The 21389-nt window shown below is 43.5% G+C and overlaps 1 non-coding gene across 1 annotated transcript; it reads right to left on the reverse strand.

Annotated features, from left to right (window-relative positions):
- Nucleotides 1–12341: 12341 nt before the first annotated feature.
- Nucleotides 12342–12461, reverse strand: LOC116526197. Its single transcript, XR_004258015.1, has one exon. It is a non-coding gene; the product is annotated as a U5 spliceosomal RNA (small nuclear RNA).
- Between the last annotated feature and the right edge of the window lie 8928 nt (nucleotides 12462–21389).

The raw sequence follows: 21389 nt of genomic DNA on the forward strand, positions 1-21389 counted from the left end.
TTGACCATGTTATAATCTATGCATGTAACAAAATTGCATGTTTCACCCAAAAACCAAAACCAAAACGTGTCTATTGTGAAGACACAATTTAAAACTACTTCAGTCATAAGCTCAAGGCAAAGCTCTTTCCAATACATCATTTTACTGATCACTAACCATGCTGGTATTCAAATTTGGACCTTGTAATAACCAAAATAACACCTTTTTTTTTTTTTTTTTTTGAGATGGAATTTTGCTCTTGTTGCCCAGGCTGGAGTGCAGTGGTGTGATCTCAGCTCAGGCCAACCTCCACCTTCCGGTTTTCAAGTGATTCTCCTGCCTCAGCCTCCCGAGTAGCTGAGATTACAGGTGCCCACCACCATGTCCAGCTAATTTTTGTATTTTTAGTAGAGACAGAGGTTCACCATGTTGACCAGGCTGGTCTCGAACTCCTGAACTTGTGATCAGCCCACCTCGGCCTCCCAAAGTGTTGGGATTACAGGCGTGAGCCGCCATTACGCCCGGCTAACATCTTTTATATAAACACTTTTGTGGGTGTGACATAAATAACCAATAAGTATAATACTCACTGGATCTCAGAAAAGAGACAGTAGAAATAACAACGTGCTCCTTTTAGAAGTAAACGAGGATAACCGGTCTGACAACATTGCAAACTAATGTAATTGCCAAAAAAATACAGTATTCTATAAACACGCCTAATATTTATAGTGCATTATAAGTTGTTGCTTTTATTATATGTAATAGTATAATTACTCACTGTGATAATCTGTCCTAAAATATCATAATTTCCATTATATGTATTTTATCTACTAGTTTCCCAGAAGATATAAAAGCTAAGTGTCTTCCATAATCCAATGTTCTAGCCATTGATTCTATAAAAATAATCCGCACTATAATGTGTGCCATTTTGTGAAAGTCGTGTCATATAGAACAGCATAAAAATACCCCCGGGGGCCGTGTGTTGTGGCTCATGCCTGTAATCCCAGCACTTTGGGAGGCCAAGGCAGGAGGATCAGGAATTCAAGACCAGCCTGGCCAACATGGCAAAACTCTGTCTCTACTAAAAATACAAAAAAATTAGCCAGGCATGGTGGTGGGCACCTGTAATCCCAGCTACTCAGGAGGCTGAGGCAGGAGAATCGCTTGAACCCTGGGAAGCGGAGTTTGCATCATGCTGCTGCCCTCGAGCCTGGGCAACAAAGAGCAAAACTACATCTTAAAAAAAAAAAAAAAAGTATCACTGGGTGGGTGTGGTGGCTCACACCTGTAATCTCAACACTTTGGAAGGCCCAGGAGGGAGTACTGCCTGAGGGTAGGAGTTCGAGACCAGCCCTGGCAACACAGTGAGACCCCATCTCTAAAACAAATTAAAAATCAGGTGGGTGTGGTGGTGTGCGCCTACAGTCCTACCTATTCGGAAGGCTGAGGCAGAAGGATCACTTAAGCCCCGGAGTTCAAGGTTGTGGTGAGCTAAGATCACACCACTGTATTCTAGCCTGGGTGACAGAACAAGATCCTGTCTCAAAATAAAACATTTTTTAAAAAAGGTACCACTGCTGCCCTCAAGAGTTTTACAAATCATGAAAGGCGACAAGCCACACAGTCAACTAAATTCAGCAATCATCTTTATTTCCCAGTCATCATCTATTTGTCATACTGGGCTAGGCACAGAGGAGCTGCAATGCTTAATAAAAACAATTTCAACATTTTAATATGATAGCATGCATGACATCTGTTATTCAGTCACTGAACTAAACTTTCTCACGAGCTACCTTTTGACATTCACAATCTATGGGAGAAAGACATAATAAGTAGACAAACAAATGACATTGTCAATTACACATTAGGAAAAGAGTTATATAGGGTCAAAACGAAGAATGAAGAAGGACATCTGCTTATATAAGCTTTATTTATTTTTTATTTTTTTTATTTTTGAGAAGGAGTCTCACTCTGTCACCCAGGCTGGAGTGCAATGGCACAATCTTGGCTCAGTGCAACCTCTGCCTCCTGGGCTCATGCGATCCCCCCGCCTCAGCCTCCTGAGTAGCTGGGACTACAGGCAGGCGCCATGGCTCCTGGCAAGGTTTGTGAGCTTTATTATTCAAGCAATAGGGAAGCTACTTGAGCACTACAAACAGGAAGGCAAAATCAACGGAGGTTTTGTGAGGCTCATCAGGAGGAATATGTCAGACAGATTGGAGGCAGAAAAGCCCACAAGAAATTTAATAAAATAGAATAAGTGTGTAGAGGTGGCTCACCACAGGGGTGGTGGCAAAAGACATGCACATAAGGTGAGGCATACAGGACCACTGTCTTGTCACTAGCCACTAGGTACTGCATCATTGATTGCAGCTCACTCCTGAGCGATCTCAGCTCACACATCTATAAACAACTGTGGAGAGAAGCAATTTTCAGGATAGACGTAGTTTTAAGACTACACGCTCAATCATTTCTCTAGTTACTCTGAAATTCACCCCTTTACGGAGGCAGGCTTGCCAGAAGATAAGGATTCTGAGCTGTATCACCTTGGCCTGAATTGCACGAACTGAATTTCAGTTTATGCGAGACCACCAGTGAGAGCGAGGTGTGTCAGAAGAGTTCTGTGGTCTGAATCAGCACACTGGTGCTAAGAACGATGCTGCAGTGTGATTCGCCATATCACATTGGACAATCTTTAGGATGATCTTGGGCAGACATATCATTCCGGTCTCTTAGGGATGTTTGTAGTGGTTGTGTTTCTTCAGAGTATTTGATATGTTATATTCTGATTATTAATTATGAAGCTTGGGATTAATCAGACTCCCCTTTTAGGAGTTACTACCGGAAATTTTAGAGCCAAAATGTGGTCCTTACAGACTGATTACCTTTGCGTCTTGACCTCAATGTTATGCTCTTTCTTCTTTTCTGTTTTTTTTTTGAAACAGTTTCGTTCTTGTTGCCCAGGCTGGAGTGCAATGGCACAATCTCGACTCACTGCAACCTCTGCCTCCCGGGTTCAAGCAATTCTTCTGCCTCCACCTCCCGAGTAGCTGGGATTACAGGCGCCTGCCACCACTCCTGGCTAATTGTTTGTATTTTTAGTAGAGATGGGGTTTCACCATGTTGGCCAGGCTGGTCTCCAACTCGTGACCTCAGGTGATCTGCCCTTCTCGGCCTCCCAAAGTGCTGGGATTACAGGCGTGAGCCACTGCACCCAGCCGGGACAATTTCAAAAGATGCAACACGTGTGTAATGGGAATAGCAGAAGGACAAGAAAATGAATGGAGAAAGGAGAGTCATGAAGACTTGGGATGTAATAAGAGTGTGTTACCAAATAATCCAATGGAACCTGGGCTTCTCTAGTGTGTTCGCGACCCATTGAAAAATAGACACAGAAATCAAATGGGTTTCAATATGTCAGCTTTGTTGCTGATATGGTTCAGAGAAAGTGGCTTGGACCCAAAGGCAAAATGACTTCCAACTCCTGCTCATCACAAATTACATTTACTCACTCAGTGGAAACAGAGATGCTAAACAATTAGTGCTCCCTGCACTGGGCTTGTTGCCTGAAGAAAGTAGAAATCCAGAACAGGTGTAGCACGTGGGTGGTCGGCAACACAGGGAAAGCCGGAGATGGAGAGGTGCACACTCACTCATCCTTAACCCAGAGTTTTCAACCAGCTAAGTTACTTTCCTTGTGGAGGGAAGCCAGTAAGGAACAGAGAAAGCAATTGAATGAAAAGTATCCTTCTCTTCTGGAGTGGAGAGTGTCACCCCTTGTTAGAAATGTGAGGCATGGGAAACGCGCATCTAGCCAGGGAGAAATCAACCTCTAAGCCCACCCCTGGAACGTACATAAGAATTGACGTGTGGGGTGGAGCTGCAGATTGTGACTTTTCCAAGCATCAGAAACACACTCGATTTAAAAACTAATAATTTTAAATGATACTTGTTCTGGTACATTTTTTCAGATCTACCTTGTGAGCAAACGAGGAGAAATGTATATTTTAAAAGGCAATGGAAGAAGAAAGGAAAGAGATACTCCATAAATAAAAGAAAAATCATGCCTTATTCATTTTTGTTTTCCTAGATCCTACTAGAAACACTGCCTTGGTTGATACAGTGTTTATAAATGAATGTTGGCCGGGCGCAGTGGCACATGCCTGTAATTCCAGAACTTTGGAAGGCCAAGGTGGGTGGATTTTCTGAGCTCAGAAGTTCAAGACCAGCCTGGGCAATGTGGTGAAATTCTGTCTCTACTTAAAAAAAAATACAAAAAATTAGCCAGGCATGGCAGTGTGCACCTGTAGTCCCAGCTACTCGGGAGGCTAAGGCATGAGAATCACTTGAATCCAGGAGGCGGAGGTTGCAGCGAGCTGAGATCATCACACTGCATTTCAGCCTGAGCGACAGAGTGAGACTCCTTCTCCAAAAACAACAACAACAATAACAACACAACTATATATACATATATGTATGTATGTGTGTGTGTGTGTGTATATATATATATGCGTGAACATTATGGTGGAAGACAATCAGGTACATATTAAGGAACTATTTATATCTACTGTAAAGAATCATTCATTATAAATCTTGTAAAATGTTCTTGAATTTGTGGTTATCAGACAATACTGATTTTTTTTAAAATCTGGGTCACTGAATATGTAAATTAATCAGATGAATAAATGAATTGTTTTCTCTAAAATAACCAGAGGTTTTTGAGTTGAAACTACCTGATAAATGAACTGAGATTTTTTTCCCCCCAACATCTAGGATTGTTCAGAAGAAGAAAACACTTTGAGATATTTGTGCAAACCTTCTGATGTGGGAAGATTCACCCATATCGAATTGAAGACATTTATTATCTCACTGCAATATAGCTTGGCTGAGTAATGAGATTTAGGAGCTATTAAGGAAGGGATTGGAAAGATAAAGATAAGCCCGACAGGGAAAGTGAGACTAGAGAAAGTGAAAGTCCAGAGGAGGAAGGCAGGCTTAGGCTGTCAAAGTAAAATGTGGGAAATGAAAAACCATTGTCCATGAGCAAGTGCATCTTCCGTGAAAAGAAACCACTTCAGCCAGGTATGATGGCTCACACCTGTAATCTGAGCACTTTGGGAGGCCAAGGCAGGCGGATCACGAGGTCAGGAGTTCAAGACCAGCCTGGCCAACATGGTGAAACCCGTCTCTACTGAAAACACGAAAAGTAGCTGAGTGTGGTAGTGGGCACCTGTAATCCCAGCTACTCGGGAGGCTGAGGCAAGAGAATCATTTGAATCCAGGAGGTGGAGTTTGCAGTGAGCCGAGATTGTGCCATTGCACTCCAGCCCGGGGGACAGTCCTTTTATGGACTCTGTCTCAAAAAAATAAACCATTTCAAACCTTTGCTTTATGGTTATATATGAATTAGGCTAATTCATGTTTTAAACACACAAAAAGGCAAAGGAGCTTGACTAGCAGAATTGCTGTTGGCAGAACCTGTTGCAAGCTATATTCACTGGCTATGTGCTTGACTGAATTCCTTTCTAGCTCTGGGCTGAACATCATTTATTTAAGAACCTCACAGGACTATTTTTATTGTTGTTATTTCCATTGCTTGCCCAGTTTCCTGACTATAACAATCAACCTGGCTGTAGTGGTCATTCTTTACCTGTCCATTCATTCAGGGTATTCTTGGATTAAATGTCTGATATCCATAAATTGCAAAAATGTATAACTATCAAGTGTGAGCCTTTAGAACCAGTAACAATTCACACCTCATTGTTGGACCAACCCATCCAGTGCTGCTAAATCAATACTGCTAATAGAAATGTGTCTTTCCCTCTTCTAATCTCCCTCACCAAGAAAATTCTCTCTCTCTCTCTCTCTCTCTCTCTCTCTCTCTCTCACACACACACACACACACACACACACACACTCTCTCACTCACTTTTCTCATTAATTATAAAATAAATAGACCAGGTATGGTGTCTCATGCCTGTAATCCCAGCACTTTGGGAGGCCAAGGTGGGTGGATCACTCGAGGTCAGGAGTTCCAGACCAGCCTGGCCAACATAATGAAACCCTCTCTCTATGAAAAATACAAAAATTAGCCAGGTATGGTGGTGCATGTCTGTGGTCCCAGCTACCCGGGAGGCTGCAGCATAAGCTGAGATGGCACTGCTGCACTCCAGCCTCGGCAAAAGAGCAAGACTGTCTAAAATAAATAAATAAATAAATAAATAATTTCCAGCTGGGTGCAGTGGTGTGTGCCTGTAGTCCCAGCTACTCGTGAGGCTAGGTGGGAGGATCGTTTGAGCCCAGGAGTTCTGGGCTGTAGTGCGCTATGCCGATCAGGTGTCCACACTAAGTTCGGCATCAATATGGTGATCTCCTGGGAGCGGGGCACCACCAGGTTGCCTAAGGAGGGTGAACCAGCCCAGGTCGGAAACGGAGCAGGTCAAAACTCCTGTGCTGATCAGTAGTGGGATTGCGCCTGTGAATAGCCCCCGCACTCCAGCCTGGGCAACATAGCGAGACCCCGTCTCTTTAAATAAATAAATAAATAAATAAATAAAATAATTTCCAGTAATTAGAGAGGCTTTGTCCAGACCCTACATGATTCCTTCTTGTTCATTCTTTGAATAACTCATGTATGAGCAGAAATGGCCTTATAAGTAGATAAAAGAGAATATTACTTAGGAGGATTTTTGGAACATTGAGAATACTTGCCTGCAGTAACCAGCCTCCAACATGACCCTCAATGATCTCCACTTCCTGATATTCGCACCCTGTGTAACTTTCCTTCCACATTGGGCCAGGGTCATCAGTGTATCCAAGATAACACAGCAGAAGTGATGTCATGTCCCTTCTGAAATTAAGTTATAAGAGACACCATGAGCCCAGCACGGTGGCTTATGCCTGTAATCCCAGCACTTTGGGAGGCCAATGTGGGCGGATCACCTGGGGTCAGGAGTGGGAGACCACCCTAACATGGTAAAACCCCGTCTCTACTGAAAACCCACATCTAGCCAGGCATGGTGGTGCATGCCTGTAATCCCAGTTACTCAGGAGGCTGAGGCAGGAGAATCGCTTGAGCCCAGGAGGTAGAGGTAGCAGTGAGCTGAGATCACGCCATTGCACTCCAGCAATAAGAGGAAACTCCATCTCAAAAAAAGAGACACCGTGGCTTGCTCATGACGGCACTTTCTCTTTGTCTCTCAGATCGCTGACTTGGGGGAAGCCAGCTGCCATGTCATGAGTACCACTGTGGAAATGAACTGAAGCCTCCTGCTGAGAGCCATCCACGTGAGCTTGCAATGCGATGCTCCAGTCCAAACCCCCAGTTTACTGAAGCCCCAGTTGACAGCTTGACTACAACCTCCCAGGGACGCCCTGAAGCAGAACTACCCAGCTAAGCTCCTGAATTCCTGATTCACAGAAACTATTGGAGATAATAAAAGTTTGTTGTTGTGTCCCTTTAAGCTTTGAGGTAATTTGTTATGAAGCAATAGATAACTAATAGACTACCCATGAATTAATTCATTTACTAACTCATTTATTCAGCAAGTGCCTATTAAGGTCCACAGTCCTCCAATCGCTGTAACACACTTCAGTGGCATAATAAAACACTATATCTCCTCAAGGAGCTCACAGAACCATTTGCAGGGTGTGGTGGCTCACGACTGTAATCCCAGCACTTTGGAGGCCAAGGCAGGCGGATCACCTGAGGATGGGAGTTCGAGACCAGCCTAATCAACATGGAGAAACCCCATCTCTACTAAAAATACAAAATTAGCCAGACGTGGTGGCACATGTCTGTAATCCCAGCTACTTGGGGCTGAGGCAGGAGAATTGCTTTAACCTGGGAAGTGGGAGTTGCAGTGAACCAAGATCTCACCACTGCACTCCAGCCTGGGCAACAAGAGTGAAACTCCATCTGAAAAAAAAAGAAAAAAGAAAAAAAGGAAAGAAAAAGAAAAATCACATAGTTGGTAATAATACCTTTATCTACAATTAAAGTCCCATCATCCCTGGTAGGGAGATGTAATATGTCAACGCATACCATAAGACAGTGACACGTAGAACACAAAGAATCAGGAAATACGCACCCATCAAAATGGCAATCTTTCATTGATAGAAAGAAACAGGACTTTATAAAATCTTGGCAGTCTTTTGGGTATAGGAGAGCCTGGCCAGGGGATGGTGATTCAGTGAGAAACTGGGAAATAATGGGGAAATCCTATTACATGCAGTAAGCCAAATTTCGGATTTAAAATAAGACCTCCCTGACTCGTTTCCTTTTTGAAGATGATATTATCAAGAGTAACTGGATTATTTCAAATGTTATTTCTAGAGTTTCATTTTAAAATAAAGTTATATTGGCCATTCAAAGCACAGACTGATTGCCATCTGTTTCCTGCTCCAGTATATTCTTGCCGTCTGGGTATTTACCTTCTCAGAGAAAGAAAGCGAAGGCAAATGGCTTATGATGTGGAGAAGAATACGCAATGGGACTTATTGAAATGGCAGCAGAACCCAGGGCTGCTGCTTCTTGTTTGGGAGAGCTGTTGCTGGAGGAGGAAAAAAAAGTGAGAATGGGAAAGAAAGTAACTGTTTTTTTAGCATTTACCGTATGTCAAGCTCTGGTAGGTGTTTTACATACACTGTCATTCAATCCTCATACATTTGGAAGGTGTGTATTATTAACACTGTTACAGAAATCAGGAAGCCGGCTTTCAGAAAGGTTAAGTGATTTACCTAAAACTGCCCAGCACACTGCTTTCAAAATCTATCTTTTTTCTGCTTAATATGATGAGTCACCTGTTCATTCATAGCTAATGTATATTGCAAGGAGAAAGTTATCCTTTTGCTTGATAAAACACACTTTTTGAATCGTCATTGAAAATGTGCTGTACTCCTGGCAGGGCGTGGTGGCTCACGCCTTTAATCCCAGCACTTTGGGAGGACTAAGTGGGAGGATCACGAGGTCAGGGGATCGAGACCGTCCTGGCCAACACGGTGAAACCCCGCCTCTACTAAAAACACAAAAAGTTAGCCGGGTGTGGTGGCACGTGCCTGTAGTCCCAGCTACTCCAGAGGCTGAGGCAGGAGGATCGCTGGAACCCGGGAGGCGGAGGCTGCAGTGAGCCGGGATTGTTCCACTGCACAACAGCCTGGCGGCAGAGTGAGACTCCATCTCAAAAAAAAAAAAAATAAAGGAAGAAATAAAAAAGGAAAGAAAGAGGCCAGGCTCAGTGGCTCACACCTGTAGTCCTAATACTTTGAGATGTCAAGGCAGGGGTATCACAAGGTCAGGATGCAAGATCAGCCTGACCACCATGGTGAAACTCTGTCTCTACTAAAAATACAAAGATTAGCCAGGTGTGGTGGCGCACGCCTGTGATATCAGCTACTCAGGAGGCTGAGGCAGGAAAATCGCTTGAACCCAGGAGGCATAGATTGCAGTGAGCCCAGATCGTGCCACTGCACTCCAGCACCTGGGCGACACAGTGAGACTCCATGTTAAAAAAAAGAGAAAGAAAATGTGCTGTACTCCAAACAACCCATGCAGAAATGGCAAAGAAGACATGGAACAGTAAGACTTTCTTTTCTCTAGTCTCAACATATGGATAATTCCTCCTTTTAGAATTCAAGTCATAACTGCTAAATTTTTCACAAGTACTTTAAATGGAAAAATCCTCATTGCCCTTTTGAATTAAAATTCTGATACTTGTTCATGTAGAGGAAGAGAAAGAGAGAGAAAGAAAAACAGGTAAGGAAAAAGTAGAGTTCCTTGGTCGTCCCACGCTGCCCAGAAATGATCCCTGTTCAAAATTTGCATGTATTTCTATGAACTTTTTTCTAGGCAAATGTGTATGTGTATCTAAGTATGTGCACACAGACATACACAAATATGAGATTTTCCTATAATGACTTCTCTGCAATCTGCTTTTCTCATTCATTTAACAATATATTGTTTAAATATGTCATGATGCATGTATCTAGCCAATTCGTTGTAAAAGTTCACTCTATTCTATTATTTAAAAATGGTTACCAAACTTAAATAGCGTTTCAAGAGCAAAATAAAGTTAACAAAGAGTGGAACAACATGCAAATCCGAAACTACCTATGTAAGGGTTATTGCTGAGTTTAAAATGAGGAAACTGAGGCCTGCAGAAAAAGATTAAATGCCAATTTATTCAGCTCCCGGCGAGGTTCTGTGGTTCCGGGAAAAGAGACCAGGGAAGTTATGCCTGACTCTTCTGGGCGTGGGAGTTTTATAGGGAGTGAAGGCCTTTGATTGGTTGCAGGGAAACAGGGCGTGGTCGGGGCAGGCTGCTATTGGTAGGTAGGTGGGATTTTCTAACGGCAGGCTAGGTGCCGAGTGCAGAGCTTAGTGCTGAGTGCAGAGGGGTTTTCCAAGGCAGGCTGGGTGCTGAGTGCAGAGAGTAGTGCTGAGTGCAGAAGTGGGCGTGTCCAAGCTCCCTGGAAGCAACTGGCCTTACAACCTATACTGTGTATCTCTAGTGCTTTTGTTCTCTAGTGTCCATCTCTGTATCCCATAGCTAGTTGGCTCAAGAAGCAGACACTTTCAGATGACATTTTCCTGGAGCAGAAAAAAATTTTAAACCTTAATTGGACCATCGATTGCTAGAGTCAGAACTAGACTTTTAGTTGTTCCTCAGCCTTGCTTTGAACATGAGCAATGAATGTCTCACCCACTGCCAGCATCCCCACTCGTCTGTCCTGGGGCACGTTCCCATGGCACGTTAGCTTCTTTCACACCAGGAGCAGCCTACAGAGAGTTGCCTACCGAAGAAGCAGCAGCCTGATTCTGGTGAAAATACAACTGGGGCTCATAACTGGATCAATTGTTTACTTGTTCCTGTCATGTGATAGTCACTGCATATTCTAGAAAATAATGTCTCTCTCTCTTTTTTTCGAGGCCCATGGCATAGTTTTACTGCAGCTCCAATCTGACTCTACGTTACTCACACTCTATTCTCAGGGATTTGGGGAAGGCCACCCCACTAGGAGCCCTGTCCCCACCAGAGCTTGGAAATGGGATCTCTCTCAAGGAGGAGTCTTTGTCCTTCTTGGAGGCTTTCGTTCTCTCTCCAGTCTGTATGTGCTCTGATCTGGGCTGGGCTGACACTTGGCTGTTCTTTCAGCCTCGACCCTGGGGCTATGACAGTCTGGGAAGGCCCAGCTGTCCATGTCAGTGGGGCTTGGGGACATGGCAGTCCACACAGGGTGAATTCTGCTCCTTCCTGCTCCAGCGTCAGCACAATCTGCTAGCCCAGCGGGGAGCTCGACTGGAGGAGGGAGGCCACGTCTAGCAGGCTGTTTTCCCTCTCTTCAGGAGGAGGCAGAAGGTCCAGGTGGTCTTTGCTCACATGCACATGGCAGGTGGAGCATGCTAGGAAGGCTTCACAGGCGCCTTCCAGGTTCACCCCATGGCATGGGGTCAGGTGGACAACATTGTCCCTGACTCTACTGCTCACTGGGATCTGCCAGCCTGACAGGTCTACAAACACCACGCTCACCACATTCCTGGGCCACTCAGGGCCACTGCCTCTTCCTCTCCCACCTGGCGCATCAGCCTGCCTCCTGAAATTTCCAGGTTGTCACGGGCACCACTGCCTCCCCGGGCTCCAAAGAGCCCCTGGGTCTGTTACACCAGCTGTCTCTGGCAGCTGGCAGCAGAACCCCAGCACTCATTCCACCCCAGCCCCTGGAGGCGGCCATGACAGGGTCGACAATTATCCCTTACCTTTCATCATGGCACTAGGGTCACCAAAAGAGTATTTTGTTTTCGAAGTATATATCCAGTTTTTTATGTCTGGCCATCATAAATAAAACTTCCAAAATTGATGAAAAAGTTATCTAGCCATTTTCAAGTTAATGATAACCACAAAAAAAGAGAAAAAAAAAAAAAGCAAAACATGATGTTGTTTACATAGATTGGGAGTCTGCAAATGGGAGACCATGGTCCAAATTCAGCCCATTGCCTTTTTTATAAATAAAGTTTACTTTTTTGTTTGTTTTTGGGGTTTTTCTTTTTTTGAGCCATAGTTTCACTCTTGTTGCCCAAGCTGGAGAACATTGACATGATTTTGGCTCACTGCAACCTCCACCTCCCAGGTTCAAGTGATTCTCCTGCCTCAGCCTCCCAAGTAGCTGGGATTACAGGGTCCCGCCACCTCACCTGGCTAATTTTTTTATTTTTAGCAGAAACAGGGTTTCACCATATTGGCCAGGCTGGTCTCGAACTCTTGACCTTAGGTGATCTGCCCACCTCAGCCTCCCAAAGTGCTGGGATTACTAGCATGAGCCACTGTGCCCGGCAAATAAAGCTTTAAAAAAAAAAAAATTGTATTAGCCCTGCCTAAGCAAGACTTCAAAAAATTTGGTTACCAACTCAGACTGTTCCTCTTCATGGAAACTTTTAGCAAATGGCAAAAATAAAAATTATTCATTCTGAAGAAAAATGAAAGCATTACAGATAAAGTTTTATTGGAACACAGCCACACACATTGATTTATATATTGTCTATGGCTGCTTTCACTCTATAATGGCCAAGTTGACCAGTTGCAGCAGAGATCATATGGCTTCAAAGCCTAAAATGTTTAGGCTTTCAAATAATTTGATATGTTTTCTCTGCTAGAGTTCCAATTTGTTTCATAGAGACACAGTGCCTTATGTCAACAAAATGGCGCAGTGGTAAGAATTCTTAAAGAGTAGCTGTTTAGTGAGACTGGTCTTTCTCTTTGGGGACAGTGAAATGTTTCTCTGCCTCCTCCAATGATACCCTCTAAGAGACGCCTTCTCCCCTTCATTCATCCTTAGCACTACAATGACACTTGGAAAGAGTCCTACCGTGCTACTCAGCAAGCTCTCTCCCTGCTTACCAGAAAGGAAGGAAGAAATTCAAGAAAACAAATTAAGAAAGAAAATGTGGGTGGAGGACAGATGACTTACTGGTATCTCCTCCACCCATCCTGTCTCCTGTCCCTACTCCGATCACCAGTGAGACGCCTGAGGTGTGGGAGGGGCTGTCCACAAAAGCGTGAGTGCCTGCAGATGTGGGTGTGTGCCCTTGAAAGCGAGACTGTTGGAGAATAGCCCTGTGCTCAGAGGAGAGAGAATTTGTCTCCAGGGACAGAGAGCATCTGTAGAAAATTACAAACTTGAGGTCATGTGTATTTAAGAGTGAGAAATTCAGTGTGGAAGAGGCTTCGACAGCATGAGTGATAGGGATGTGAATGTGCTCAGGACAGTGAGCGTGTGAAACAGTGAATAAGGCAGGGATGAATATGTGTCCCAGAAAGGCACCAGATGTGTGACTAAGTGTGTGTATGAACAAACAGAGAAGGAAATAAATTTAAAAAATGAAAAAAGATACAAAGTATGGATGAGACTGAGATTCTTTCCAGCAAGATGAGATTCATACATATATGATGTCACTTTGGTGTGACTGCATTGCATGTCAATCCAGAACCACCAACAAGAAATTCAATCTTACCCAACTCCTCTGGGTTGTAAAGCACAGTAGAAATGGATGGCCAGGTGGTTAGCTATATCCCTGCATTTTCATGAATTGAGGTCATTTTAAATGACGTAGGCAAGAAAACTATTTAAAGACAGAAATAACCTATCTCACAAAATATGTGTTCCTTCAGTGTTTTGTTGAGATTTCTATTCCACCAATTATGTTATATTGTGATCATCGATTGACTGCTCAATTTTTTTTTTTTTTGAGACGTAGTTTCACTCTGTCACCCAGGTTGGAGTGCAATGGCGTGATCTCAGCTCACCACAACCTCCACCTACCGAGTTTGAGGGACTCTCCTGCCTCAACCTCCCAAGTAGCTGGGATTACAGGCATGTGCCACCATGCCCAGCTAATTTTTGTATTTTCAGTAGAGATGGGGCTTCACCCTATTAGCCAGGATGGTCTCCATTTCTCGACCTCAGGTGATCTGCCAGCCTCAGCTTCCTGAAGTGCTGGGATTATAGGTGCCAGCCACCAAGCCCAGTCTTGACCATTTATTTCACTTGTATTTCCCACTTCATTCAGGGTCTCCCACGCAATGTTTGGTGCATAGTTTATAATCATAAAATATTTGCTGAATGAATGTATTAATAAGTGAAATAGGTTAGCCCTAAAATGAAAATTTCAGCTCCTGCCGTCAATATGCAGGTAAAAAAGACAGCTGCTCATGGGTTTCTTCCATAATTCCTCCAATGGGAAGCCTGATTCTTGCTATAGGGATAGTAAAAATCATAGTTATTATCATAGATAATAACCAAATCATGGATAATAACCACAATTATTAAATTGTGGTTATTATCATTGCCACAATTGAAAGACAGTGATATATGCACACAATTCACACCAGTCTTTACTACAATTTTTTTTTTGAGATGGAGTCTCACTCTGTAACCAGGCTGGAGTGCAGTGGCGCGATCTCGGCTAACTGTAACATCTGCCTCCTGGGTTCAAAGCGATTCTCCTGCCTCAGCCTCCTGAGTAGCTGGGACTACAGGAGCATGCCAACATGCCTGGCTAATTTTTTTGTATTTTTAGCAGAGACAGAGTTTCACCATGTTAACCAGGATGGTCTTGGTTTCCTGACCTCATGATCCACTTGCCTCGGCCTCCCAAAGTGCTGGGATTATAGGCATGAGCCACTGCACCCAGCCAGACTTTACTACAATCTTTTTAAACACTTTTAAAAAAGAATTTTGGTATTTTAAATGACCCCTTTTTTTTTTTTTTGGAGACAGAGTCTCCCTGTGTTGCTAGGGCTGGTCTCAAACTCCTGGGCTCAAGCAATCCTCCCACCTCTGCCCCCAAAGTGATGGAATTGCAGGTGTGAGCCTCCATGCTCAGCAAAGATCACTCCTAGAACAGAAAAGTATTAGAACTGGCTCGTGATCCCCAGGTCCCCAGTTGTGGATAAAAATTATTCTCTCTCAGGATCTGAATATCAGCCCTTGTGGGAGAAGATTACATCTGGAGTTTGATTTTACTCAGATAAGACATGGCAGAGCTGACTATTCCCTAGCAGCAACCCAAGCCCGAGTATGTACCTCTGTTGTAGCTAAGGGAGAGATGAGCATTTCCACTAAGTTAAACTAGTCCTTAAAACACAATAAGCTTATCCTGCCCAGAGGGAAGTTTATAACGTCAAGACCATACCAAGGAATAGTTTTGGGTGTGGACAATGAACCTGAGAACCACACCACTTTAGAGCTTCAAAACTTCCTAGAGAGAGATGACCATATGTTCCAGTTTTTCCAGATAGCCCCAGTTTATGCCTGTTGTCTTGGTGTAATTTCAAAGGTACCGGCTTTCACTCTAGAAAGTTAATTATACGGTCAACCTGCTCAGAGATGATCTAATGCTCATTTTACATAAGAGATGTTTGTACCCTGGAGCAGTGAAGTGACTCGCCCAGTCACATAGCTAGTGGGACTTTCACCATTGCAAATGGTAACAAACCTTTTCTTTTTGCAGAAAACTCAGGAGAAAGCCTTCGCCTCCCAATCATGTCATTCTGTAATGACATGAACAAAAACTAAAGGAAACTACCTTACAGACATTCATTTTCCTGAGGCTTAAGCTGTAAAAGGATTTCTTTCTTCATAAAGGAAATGCCTGTATCTAGAGAAAATATTCCAGTCGGGAAAAAGGGTTCCAATTCAGGCCTCGAGTTCGTGGATCTCTCGCAGGAAGGAATTCAAAGTGAGCTGCAGAGTATAGCAAGAAGAGATAGTTTATTGAAAGCTACTCAGTTACAGAGTGAGAGTGTCCTCAGAAAGCAAGACAAGGAATGCACCATCTTTGTTTTAAACTCTTCTTACATAGGGATCTTATCTATGTAAAACCTAAGTTAAGTTATATCTACACGTGGGTGGGCTGACACCCTAACATTTATTACTTTGTTGATTTAAAGAAAGTTATCCTTGGCATTTTAGTGCGTAAGTACATCAAAAGCATAACTACAGTCACCTTAAAAGCATACATTGTTATGCAATATCGGGACATCTGGACATTTTGTTGTCATAGGAGTTTGGCCTTGCAGGCGTGATTAAGCTGTTTCCTTGGTGGTAAACATGTTATGACCACAGGTTGTGACTGGCAAGGAATGTGCCTTGCTAGTTTCAAGATGGAGTTGATTTGAAAATGATGTCACCCTGGCTCTCCTATGTTCCTGTTTCCCTAACAATTTCACCGTCATATTGGCCTCATCTCAAGTACAGCTCAAAACCCTTGATTGTGGGCATACCGAGGGTAGTGAATTTCAGCTTACAGTTATGCTGCTGGGTAAAGTCCAGCCAGAATTGTGCCTATTTCTGGCATGGGGACAGGAGATGGGTGTTCTGGCTACAAGGTCATCACGAATTTGCTGACATTTGATGAATCTGTACACTGCATTAGACATTCATGGACATTTTTTAAAGTTCTTGTATAAAACACTTTCCATTCCGCACTATATCATGTTTTGGATCCTAAAACAACTTAGTGCAGAGGTCAAATTTTGGAGTTCTAGGCAAGAGACAGTAAGCAAAAAAGAAAAAAAAATTTGAAGTTCAGCCAAGGCCCCAGTAATCTTATGGAATACATGGGACCTTTACTGAAGAGAGGGCGATTGGGCCATTTCATGATGTGATAATCCACCTCTCAGCACCCAGTTCGTCACCTCCTTTCTTCCCTCCCTGTCCTACCTTGGTTCAGGCTTCCTCACTTTTTGTGTGGTTGTCATGTGGCTTTCTTCTCCATTCTAATGCGTCCTGGAGACCGCTACAATCTCTGTTACTTTCTAGATAAAAAGTCTTTTTTCTTTTCTTTTCTTTCTTTCTTTTTTTTTTTATCTTTTTTCTTGAGACAGAATTTCACTCTTGTTGCCCAGGCTGGAGTGCAATGGCACAATCTCTGCTCACTGCAACCTCTGCCTCCTGGGTTCAAGCGATTCTCCTGTCTTAGCCTCCCGAGTAGCTGGGACTAGGTATGTGCCACCATGCTGGCTAATTTTTGTATTTTTAGTAGAGACAGGGTCTCTCCATGTTGGTCAGGCTGGTCTCCAACTCCCAACCTCAGGTGATCCACCCGCCTCAGCCACCCAAAGTGCTGGGATTACAGGCGTGAGCCACCTCGCCCAGCCCCGAAAAATCTTTTAATAATTTTCCATTGTCTATAAGATAAAAGTCAGGCTGGGCGTGGTGGCTCAAACTCGTAATCCCAACATTTTGGGAGGCCAAGATAAGAGCTGAGAAGTTCAAGACCAGCCTGGGCAATAGGGTGAAACCTGGTCTCTACCAAAAATACAAAAATTAGCCAGTGTGGTGTCACACACCTGTGGTCCCAGCTACTCAGGAGGCTGAGGTGGAAGGATTTCTTCACCCTGGGAGTTCAAGGTTGCAGTGAGCCATATTGTGCCACTCCGCTCCAGCCTTGCTAGTTTTTTTTCAAAAGAAAGAAAGACCCTTTTTCAAAAGAAAAAACCTGAAGAAATGACTATGTGAAGGAGTGAATTAATTCATGAAAGAATAAAACTCTTAGCATGGTGCAATGAAGGCTGGTGGTTATTGCCCCTGCCTGTCCACAAAGCTTCCTCCTGGCTCACAGAGTAGGCGTGTGACACAGGGCTGACCAATAACATAACAATGCTCCTTTCCCATTGTCATGTGATTCAACTAGGGTAGTCATGTGACTGAAGCCACAGCAATCAGAACGCCACTCTTGTATTTTTTGTTTGGAGCTGTACAAGAGGCAATTTTGCCTCTGAAATCACAATAAGAGAGGACTGTGAAATTGGGGCTGTCTGGTGAGGTGACTTATACCTATAGTTACAGCACTTTTTGGGGCCAAGGTGGGAGGATTGCTGGAGCATAGGAATTTGAGATAAGCCTGGGCAACATAGTGAGACTTTGTCTCAAATAAAACATAAAATAATAAAATATAAAAAATTATATTAAATTAAAAAGTTGGGGCTACAGGCAACGACTTGGTGTATTAAAAGAGAATACAAATAACCAAACGGAAGAAAGTTAAAGAAATAGAGGAGAGTTTGGAGTATTAGAGCCACTGAATCCCTATTACACCCTCTCTCTCTCTCTCTTTCTCTCTCTCTCTCTTTTTTTTCTTTCCATTTCACTTTGTCATCCAGGCTGGAGTGCAATAGTGTGGTCTCGGCTCACTGCAACCTCCGCCTCATGGGTACAAGCGATTCTCTTGCCTCAGCCTCCTGAGTAGCTGGGACTACAGGTGTGTGCCACCATACCTGACTAATTTTTGTATTTTTAGTAGAGACAGGGTAGAGACAGGGTTTCACTATGTTGACCAGTCTGGTCTTGAACTCCTGACCTCATGAACTGCCTGCCACCCACTCGGCCTCTGAAAGTGCTGGGATCAGGCATAAGCCACCGCACCTGGCCCCTATTCCATCCTCTCTTAGGGTTATCTTGATACCTTGAACTGCCTCTATGTATTTCCAAGCTAAGTGAGCCTCCCTTCGCCTTACTTTCCTAAAGCTTGAGAGTTTCTGTTTTGTTTTCCTGAAGGATGCTAAGTCATTATTAATTAATTTTATTTTTACACACTACAAACCAATGAGTCCTGTTTAGTACTACTGCCATTATGGTGCTTTCCTAGACACTCATGTCCACCTTGCAAAATTTCCTCCTGTTACTTCCCAATGTAAAAGCTCTGCTTGGAACAAACAGGCCTGAGTGTATCCCTGAGTCACCTGCCAGCTCTGCCCTTTGTTCTTTCTTGATCTACCTTCTGGGAAAGTTCTTCCACCATATCCCTCCTCTTCCACTAATGACAAAACTACCCATTCTTCAAGACTGAGTTCAAATTTCACTTCTTTCTGAAGCCTTTCCAGCTCATTCAAGCCAGAAATAATCACTCTCAATTCAACGCTACAACCAGCATCATTTCTGCCTTTTCTTGTACTTTGGATAATTATACTCAACTGGACTCTTTTTTTTTTTTTTTTTTTTTTTTTGAGACGGAGTTTCACTCATGTTACCCAGGCTGGAGTGCAATGGCGTGATCTCGGCTCACCGCAACCTCTGCCTCCTAGGTTCTGGCAATTCTCCTGCCTCAGCCTCCTGAGTAGCTGGGATTACAGGCACGCACCACCATGCCCAGCTGATTTTTTGTATTTTTAGTAGAGACGGGGTTTCACCATGTTGACCAAGATGGTCTCGATCTCTTGACCTCGTGATCCACCCGCCTCGGCCTCCCAAAGTGCTGGGATTACAGGCGTGAGCCACCGCGCCCGGCCTCAACTGGACTCTTACCCATCCAGAGGCTTCTTTATTTTCTAGACTGTTTACCAGAGTCCTGTGTATAGCAGTGCTCAATGAATATTTGGTGAGCGGATATCCCTTTAAGCATAGGTGATGGGTTTTTCAGGAACCAAACAAATCTTTCCAGCATGAAGATCACGAGATACGTGACCTGCTTCTAGAATCTGTGAAATCTTTTGATAATTCACCCATAAGCTCTGCCTTCCCACCTCACACATACGTGTGTGTACACACACAAACACACTTCCTTTCCGAGGATAACAATGTAGGAACCTCTCCTCATAAAGTTCATGTGGGCTGGGTGCAGTGGCTCATGCCTGTAGTCCCAGCACTTTGGGAGGCCAAGGCGGGTAGATCGCCTGAGGCTGGGATTTCAGGACTGGCATGGGCAACATGGTGAAACCCCATCTCTATTAAAAATACAAAAAATTAGCTGGGTGTGGTGGTGTGTGCCTGTAATCCCAACTACTTGGGAGGCTGAGGCAAGAGAATTACTTGAACCTGGGAGATGGAGGTTGCAATGAGCTGAGATCACGCCACTGCACTCCAGCCTGGGTGATAGAGTGAGACTCTGTTTCACACACACACACACACACACACACACGCACAAGAGTACATGTTAATTTAGAAACACTGGAGGGTTTCCATGGCAAATGTGGAACATTTTTAGATAGAGAATTGTGCTTAAATATTTAGAGATGTGATAATACACATAAAATGTAGGGGGTCTTAGCAGACACTTGGAAACACCAACCCCTCAAGAATGCAATTGAGATAGGAGAGATTTTCACTTTGAAGGTGATTATACTTGTTTGCAGGCTTTTCTTACTCCAGGCACATCCAGTTGGGAATTTTTTAAATGTGCTTCCAAAAGTCATTTCTAGAATCCTTTGGGAATGGTTTTGGCTTTCCTGTTGTTCAAGTGAATCCACATGGCTAGAACACCTCAGGCAAAATGTGAACTAACTTCATGTTGGCAGCTCCACAGAGCCATGAGTTTAAGATCAGTCTTCTTGCTTTGGTGGTGGGGATAAATTAGGGAAACAGACGATGAGCAGAGAGAAGGCAAGACATTGGACAGGGTAGTTGTACAGCTGATTGTTTTTTAAAAACTACATAGGGATAAGAATGAAGCGGAGCTGGCTTTCTGTCACCTAATGTGCTATCTCTGGAAGGTATGTCATCCAGTTCTCTCTCTCCAAGTTCACAAGGATGCTAACAATTGTCTGAGACCTACATGAAAGAAAAACCTCTGGCCTTACCCCAAACCCATTGCATACTTTTTCTTTTCTTTCTTTCTTTTTTTTTTTTTTTTTTTTAAAAAAAAGCATAGAAACATATTTTCCAGCAGGGACACTTCAAAGCAATTGCTGATTCATCGATCCATTCATTCAGCAAAAAATTATGGAGCATTTATTATGTGCCAGACATCATGGTAGATAGTCAGGAAAATTAATAGAAATAAAATATGGTCCCTGCTCTCCAAAGCTGCTCATAGCCTTATAGGAAAGAAATATCAGGGAACACAATAACAACATAGCAAAGTAATGATCATATCAATAATGATATTGGGTGGCAATTATTAAAAATGTAACACATGCCAGGCATGAGGCTGACCGCATTTATACATTATTTCATAATTTTTTGAGATGGGATTTTGCCCTGCCTCCCAGACTGAAGTGCAGTGGTATGATCTTGGCTGGCTGCAACCTCGATGTCCCAGGTTCAAGCGATTCTCCTACCTCAGCCTCCCGAGTGGCTGGGGTTACAGGCACATACCACCATGCCTGGCTGATTTTTATATTTTTAGTAGAGATGGGGTTTCCCCATGTTGGCCAAGCTGTTCTTGAACTCTTGGCCTCAAGTGATTCATCCACCTTAGCCTCCCAAAGTGCTGGGATTACAGGTCTGAGCTGCCCCACCTTACCTACATTATTTAATTCTTACAATACACTATGAGTTTGGTTATAATTCGTTTTACAGATGTGGAAACTGAGGCGTAGAGAAATTAAACAACTTGTTGAAAGTTAGAGAGGCAGTTAACTCTAGAACCAGGAAACCTAAGTTTATCTGCCTCTAGAGCTTATGATTTTAACTACTAG

This window comes from Sapajus apella, unplaced genomic scaffold, assembly GCF_009761245.1.
Source record: "Sapajus apella isolate SASKATOON/1434 unplaced genomic scaffold, GSC_monkey_1.0 scaffold49, whole genome shotgun sequence".
NCBI classification, from domain to species: Eukaryota; Metazoa; Chordata; class Mammalia; order Primates; family Cebidae; genus Sapajus; species Sapajus apella.